This window comes from Neophocaena asiaeorientalis, unplaced genomic scaffold (genome assembly GCF_003031525.2).
Source record: "Neophocaena asiaeorientalis asiaeorientalis breed wild unplaced genomic scaffold, Neophocaena_asiaeorientalis_V1.1 scaffold118, whole genome shotgun sequence".
In the NCBI taxonomy this organism is placed as follows: Eukaryota; Metazoa; Chordata; class Mammalia; order Artiodactyla; family Phocoenidae; genus Neophocaena; species Neophocaena asiaeorientalis.
Window position 1 is genome coordinate 2,192,104 of NW_020175528.1, and position 6,847 is coordinate 2,198,950.

Here is a 6,847-nt window from a genome sequence, read left to right on the forward strand (position 1 = left end):
AACAGTTGGGAAACAACTGGATTAAAAGCATAAAAACATCACGCAAAGCGGTCCTATTTGTACGTATTCTTTGAATGATTTCAGGTCTTTTCGTTCCTATCGCTCACCTTCCTCTTCATCCCCTATTGACTGATTTGGTTCCACTTCCTGTCTCTTATCAGTTCCTTTTTGCAGGGGCAGCTCTTCTTCCATTTCAAGTTCCTCCTTACCTAAGAACTCACCTCCCACACCCCATCCTGGACATCTATTAATCAAGCTCCTTTGACCCCTCCCTCCCTCCCCAGTTTGCATCCTTTGACCCTAATTCTTCAAGCAAGATGGTCAAGGGAGCAGGCAGGTTGACTCGCGCAATTTTTAAAACTTTAAAACTCAGCACTCCAAATTTAGACAACTAAAGAAGAACCGTTTATAACAGAAACGTGATTAGGTTTTTATTATTTCATTCTTGACATCTGAGATATCAAGTAATTCTATTTAGAATATTATACTGAGAAGTCAGAAGCGTATTTTCCAATCATCTTTGATGACTTCTGTGTAATGAGTATTTTGTTCCTGTTCCAAGAAACCTTGGTACGTATATTTAAAAGATGTAACATGCTAACTTACAAAGAATTTTATTCATTTACTCAAAATGTGCTGAATTTTAAGTGTCAGGCATTTTGTCAAGCCTACAGAGATAGAAGAGGTAGCCTGTGACTTCGAGGAACTTGAGTCCGGGGAGGGAGGCAATAGGGAGGCAATAGATGATTACAAGATAAGCCCTGAGCTCTTAGGGGCTCAGAACCAAAGCTCCTAGCTGGGGCTGATGGAGCCTGGGCTTCCCAGTCGGGACAGGTCCTGGTAGCTGTGACTAAAACAAAGAAACCACAAGTGAGTGTAGACCCCGCAAGCCTGGGGTGTGGGGTGGTGAGTCAGGAGAGGCATGTTAAGGACACATCACCAGGGCCTCAGGGGGCCTGCTCTCTAGCCTGGGGGTAGAAGGACCATAGCAGGGGTTGGGGGGAGAGCATGAGGGGCTGAGTGCCAGGAGATGAGGTCAGAGAGGTGTGCCACAGGTCCAAGCAAGATGAGCCATTGTAGGGCTTAAGCAGAGAGGAAACCATCTGATGTGTTTAAAGAATCACGCTCGTTGCAATGTAGAGACCACAGGACGAGGCAAGGGTGGATGGGGAGATCAGATGGGAGGCTGGGACCGTACAGGTGAGAGCTGACAGTGGTTTGGTTAAGAGTGGGCGTAACGAAAGCGGTAAGGCTAGGTCACGTTCTGGATAGATGATTTTTAAGTCTTTAAAGAAGTTCAAACATGCAAAAGTAGAATAGTACGATGGACCCCAGTGAACCCGTCATCCAACTTCAACAATCAGCCATTCACAGCCAATTTTGTTTTATCTGTACCCTCACCTGCTTCCCCTCTGTACTGTGTTATTTTGAAGTAGATCTCAGACATCATACCGTTTCATCTGTAAATACGTTCATATTTCAGAATGTACCTTTGTTAAAAAGTAAGCATTTTCCGGGTTCCCTGGTGGCACAGTGGTTGAGAGTCTGCCTGCCGATGCAGGGGACGCGGGTTCGTGCCCCGGTCTGGGAAGATCCCACATGCCGCGAAGCGGCTGGGCCCGTGAGCCATGGCCGCTGAGCCTGCGCGTCCGGAGCCTGTGCTCCGCAACGGGAGAGGCCACAACAGGGAGAGGCCCGCGTATGGCAAAAAAAAAAAAAGCTAAATAATTAACAACTGCAATAGACGGTGTGAAGAAGAGTTACATGGTGCTATAAGAACATCTAACGGGGGGACCTAACCGAGTCTGGTAGTCCAAGGGACATCCTTGAGGCAGTAACTTCTGAGCTGAGAGCTAAGGGATGAATGAGAGTTGAAAGGGGAGAGGGTTTCCAGGCAGAGGGAATAGCACGTACAAACAGTCTGCTTCTAGAGGGAATACAGTGCCCTGGAATCAATGGTGCAAGAGAGATAGGTCTGAGATGAGACTGGAGGATAGGAGCCAGGCTATGCCGGCCTCCCAGGTCATGCTAAGGACTTGGATCTTATACTGAGAGCAACAGAAAGCCACTGAACTGTTTCAAGCAGATTAGGACACAAAGAGGTATTTTCATCAGTTTTGTATTGTGAAAAATCACTGTTGCTGAAATGTAGAGAATGAATTGGAGGACGGTAGTAGCCGGGAGTAGAGCAGTTAGGAAGCTCCTGCAGGCTGGAGATGATGGTGGTGTGGACTGCGTACAGGCAGTGAACATAGAGAGAAGGGAGAGGATTTGAGAGCTATTTAAAAAATCAGCAGGACTTGATGTTGGATTGATATGGGAAGGAGAGCTAGGGAAGGTCCAGGGTGACCTTTTGGTTTCAACAAAACTATGGGAATGTAACATGTCCTCTATGAAGCTTGTATAGGAAAAGAAGACAGAATCCCGGAAAACACCAATTTTTGAAAGATGAGTTAAATAAAAGCCTTTCAAGGCTGAGGCAGAGAAGGGGCCGAGAGGTCAGAGGAAAATGGGGGGCGTGGCAGCCTAGGAAGCCAGAGACGAAGAACCTCTAAGAGAGGAGAGAATGATCAGTTGTGTCGAGTGGAGATACAGCCAAGTAAGGAAAGTCTGGGAAATGCCCTTTCGCCCTCAGCAGCTGGAAGGTGACTGGTAGTGAGGTGCTGGTAAATGGTTAACCCCAGCTCTGTAGGGGGAGAAAGCCTTATTTATAGTGTGTGCCAGTGTCTGTGATGTGAATACTCCCACCCTGGATGATTTTAAGCCACCAACATGGTGTCAGTAAACAGGAAGTTGGGAAGAGAGGCATCCAGTGGGCTCATGAGAGCCAGTATGAGCCTGCTCTAGTGACTCAACTGGTGATCTTGGCACGAGTGGCTCCAGCGTGATGGTGCAGGTGGGAACTGAGGGGTGGATGTGAGAGTGGAGGTGGAGATAGTGAGGGAGACTCTTCTTTCAAGAAGCTTAGCTCTGAAGGGGAGAAGAAAGACAGACAAAGGCAACCAGGGTTTGAAGGTTGGGATTCCACGTGGTGGAACAGGGCGGAACAGAGGACGAGGTGGCAAGGGAGTTGAGAGTACTAGCGAGAGACGGGTTGTAGCCAAGAACTGTGGAGCCTGGGTTTAATTTAAGGAAGTGCAGACCTCAATCTCTGACAGACACAAATGGAGGGTCAGACATGAGGTGTCTCAGGAAAGGCTAAAGAATCTATGTTCCACATAGTGAAGGCTTAGAATTGCCGCGGTTTCCAGGTTCTAGTATTATCTAGGTGTTTCTTCACTGCTGTGTCTCCAGTGCTTAGAACATGGTCTTAAAAGTTCTCATCACAAGAAAAAAGAAATTATAACTGTGTATGGTGATGGATTGTAACTAGATTTATCGTGTTGATCATTTTGCAATATACACTGCTGGGCTCAGGACAGGCCATCCCAAAATATGCCACAATGGCATATTGATTATTTTGAATTAAAGTTACTTAAGAAGTGACCAGAGCAACCTGTGCTTATATGGCCTCCCATGCAGTTGTAGTCAGATGCTGGTGGGGTGGAGTCAACTAAGGGCTTGACTGCACTGGGCATCAAAGTAGTCACAGCCAGCCCAGATCCAAGAGGGCTGAGGAATGGAGTCCACTTCTCGATAGGGGAGTGGCGGGCACATACAGGGGAGGGAAGGGATTGATGGCAGGCATTTTTTTTTTTTTTTAGTATCTGTTTATTTATTTGGCCGCACTGGGTTTTTACCTGCGGCACTCAGGATCTTCGTTGCGGCATGAGGGATCTTCAGTTGCGGCATGCATGCGGGATCTAGTTCCCTGACCCGGGATTGAACCCGGGCCCCCTGCATTGGGAGCGCAGAGTTTTAACCACTGGACCACCAGGGAAGTCCCATGGCAGGCATCTTTAGAGACAAGCTACTGCAAGGGATAATTCCCTTGAGAAAACCATGGCACAAAGAAGTTAGATAACTTACCCAAGGTCCTACAGCTTCCCCGCTGTGGAGTTAATCCCAGGCATCTGAGTCTCAGAGCCTGATGGGAGAGGCAAAAGGGTCCTAGAGCCCAAGAGCACAGCACAGCCTCTCATAGCAAAGTTGTGGTGGTTAAGAGAACAGCATTATCCATAGTAGAACCAGAGAGTTCCTGGGGTTCTATCAGGAGTTCGGGAGAGAGGAAGAAATTCTAAAAATACTATGAATGGAAAGAAATGAGGAGAGTACAAATTGGGCCAAATTTCAAGGATGATCTAAACAAGGCTCTTTTTATGTTGGGGGTGAAAATACGGTCTTGTGTGCCTCAAGGCAAATGGAAGACTTCATACTTTTGCTTGTCTCTCTCCAATCAGGAAATGGAATTGTGTGTGTGTGTGTGTGTGTGTGTGTGCGCGCGCACGTGTGTGTGTGTTGTTTTTCCTATAAGTAATTAAAATCTAAAACTTTTAGACATCTGCTCAAAAGGGTCAGACATGGGGGCAGCCCATAGCTGGACCAGAAGAGGTAGAACTGAGGTGTAGAGCAGCCTCAGAGAGGTTTTTCAAGCTCCTTCAGCGCCCCCTGCTGTACAATTCCATAGCCCTGAAAGTCTGGGTCGTCGCTTACTTTAGGCAGGTCCTGGCCGTCTACGGAAGGACAAGGAAAGGACGTCTCTACTTCAAAAAGCTTACTCACTTCACTGGAGCAATGGGGTGTTGCCAGAGAGAAGCTGACTCCTTCCCAAGTGGCCTGCTTCCCTCACCCTGACAACCTGAGAGAGTATATAGTTGAGGTCCTATTAATTTCTAGCTTCTCAGTTTTACTGGATCAAAAGGCCAGGTCCCGCACATTGACTTGGATGTGCCCAGCTCCTGTGTACATGTGGTGAATGGGAAGAGTGGCGGGCCATTTCCCACATATTCCCCCTCCTAAAGAGCAAAGGTGAGAATTGGGGGCCACGCTTTCTGTCGTCTCTCATCACAGGGAGAACCAGCCTCCCGTTCTGCTATTGCTTGTGCTGATATGACAACGTTCCAGCCACTGGGAACTGCTCACCACTCAGCATCATTCTGACACCAAGTGAGAGGGCCCTGCCCTGGCCTCCTCCAGAGGTCCCCTCCCCTCGGGACAAAGAGTCTGCAGGGCCAGCAGAGACGGGCCCACCCAGAATCTGCGCCATTCCCCAGACCGCCGTCAGAGTACCCAGGACCTGAGAATTCCCTGTCTCCTTCCAGGGCCTGCTCAGGCCTCTTCTCTGCCAGTGTCACTCTGCCAGGTCCCAGGGATGGCAAGGGGCAGCTGTTTGAAGGGGATTTGGACAGAGTTTGTGATATAGTTTCTGGGTCCACATGAGGGCCCCGGCAATGTGGGGAGGAGCAGAGCTGAGGGTAGGAAGGTATGGGAGGAAGACCAGGGGCCAGCCCTTCCTGTGCTGTCTCATTCCAGCCCAGAGCACCAAAGAGATGGGAATTCCACATTCAAACCTGGCCTTTCAGATCGTTATGAAAGTATGTTTGTCAAGGGAAGACAGTAGAGCGTTTTCGGTTTTTTTGTTTTGTTTTTTTTTTTTGCAGTACACAGGCCTCTCACTGTTGTGGCCTCTCCCGTTGTGGAGCACAGGCTCCGGACGCGCAGGCTCAGCGGTCATGGCTCATGGGCCCAGCCACTCCGCGGCACGTGGGATCTTCCCGGACCGGGGCACGAACCCGTGACCCCTGCATCGGCAGGCGGACTCTCAACCACTGCGCCACCAGGGAAGCCCGAAAGTAGAACGTATTTAATTAAGAACTTGTTAGCCTGATTTATAACTTTTAAATATTTTGATATATGATATATACGCCTCCGTCTATGTGCTTTTGCCCTCAACCCTGCAAACGTTTGGGCACTGTTCTTCAAAATGCCTGGCTTCCAGCACACTGTCTGTGTACAAGCTCTGGGCCATATTGAAATGTCCATCCCCCCCACCACCACCCCCCTTATCCACAGGCATAATCATTTCTCAATATCTAGGTCAAAAACCCCAGCCCCTCAGATCTCTGCTGGCCTTCGCCTCAGTCCCACACAGCAATCTGAGATCACTTGTTTTCAATTCCAGCCCTGCTATCAGACAACCTGCCCCTCCAGGCTGAGCGCAGAGCTGGCTCATTTAGCTCTACGTTTCCAGCATCAGAATGTTGCTCTCAAAATGAGGAGCGCCAGGTCCCCATTCTAGGGTGACCAGCCATCCCGGTGCATCCAGGAAGGAGGGTTTTCCCAAGATACAGGACTCGAAGTGCTCAACCGAGACAGTCTTGGGAAAACCGGGATGATTGGTGACCCTCATGGGGAAGAAGCTGTTCAGAAAGAAACAGGGCATCAGAGGCCAGGACACAAGTGGAACAAAGTGGCAATTTCAGTTTGAAACAATTAATGGGACTGTTGACTTTCCACCGTCCACCCCTCAGCTGTGAGGAAACTTCTAGACCACATGGAAATCTAGCCAGGCTGTGCAGGTCTGGGCTGGGAGAATGGAGGCCCAAGCATGGTTAAAGATGCTTTCATCTTTATTCATTGGAAGAACCTGGAAAGAAGGTGTTGTTTTTTCACCGTTTAATACTTAAATTATTCATTTAAATGATTTAATTTAAAGAATTAAAGGATTTTAGTAGGGGCAACTCCTACTAAATTTAAGTTTCTAGTCTAGTCTCGTTTCTCTGAAGAAACTTCTGGGGAACCCAGCTCATCACACAGCTTCCAGATGCCCACACAAGGCATTTCATGGAGTCCACTCTAAGGGTAAGTGATCGCCTGTCTCAGTCTTCCCAGCCCTCTCCCCCTCCGCCTCCCACCCCACCCTGAGTCCCCCATCTGTCCTTCCAAGTGGGGTGGATGGGTTTTCCTG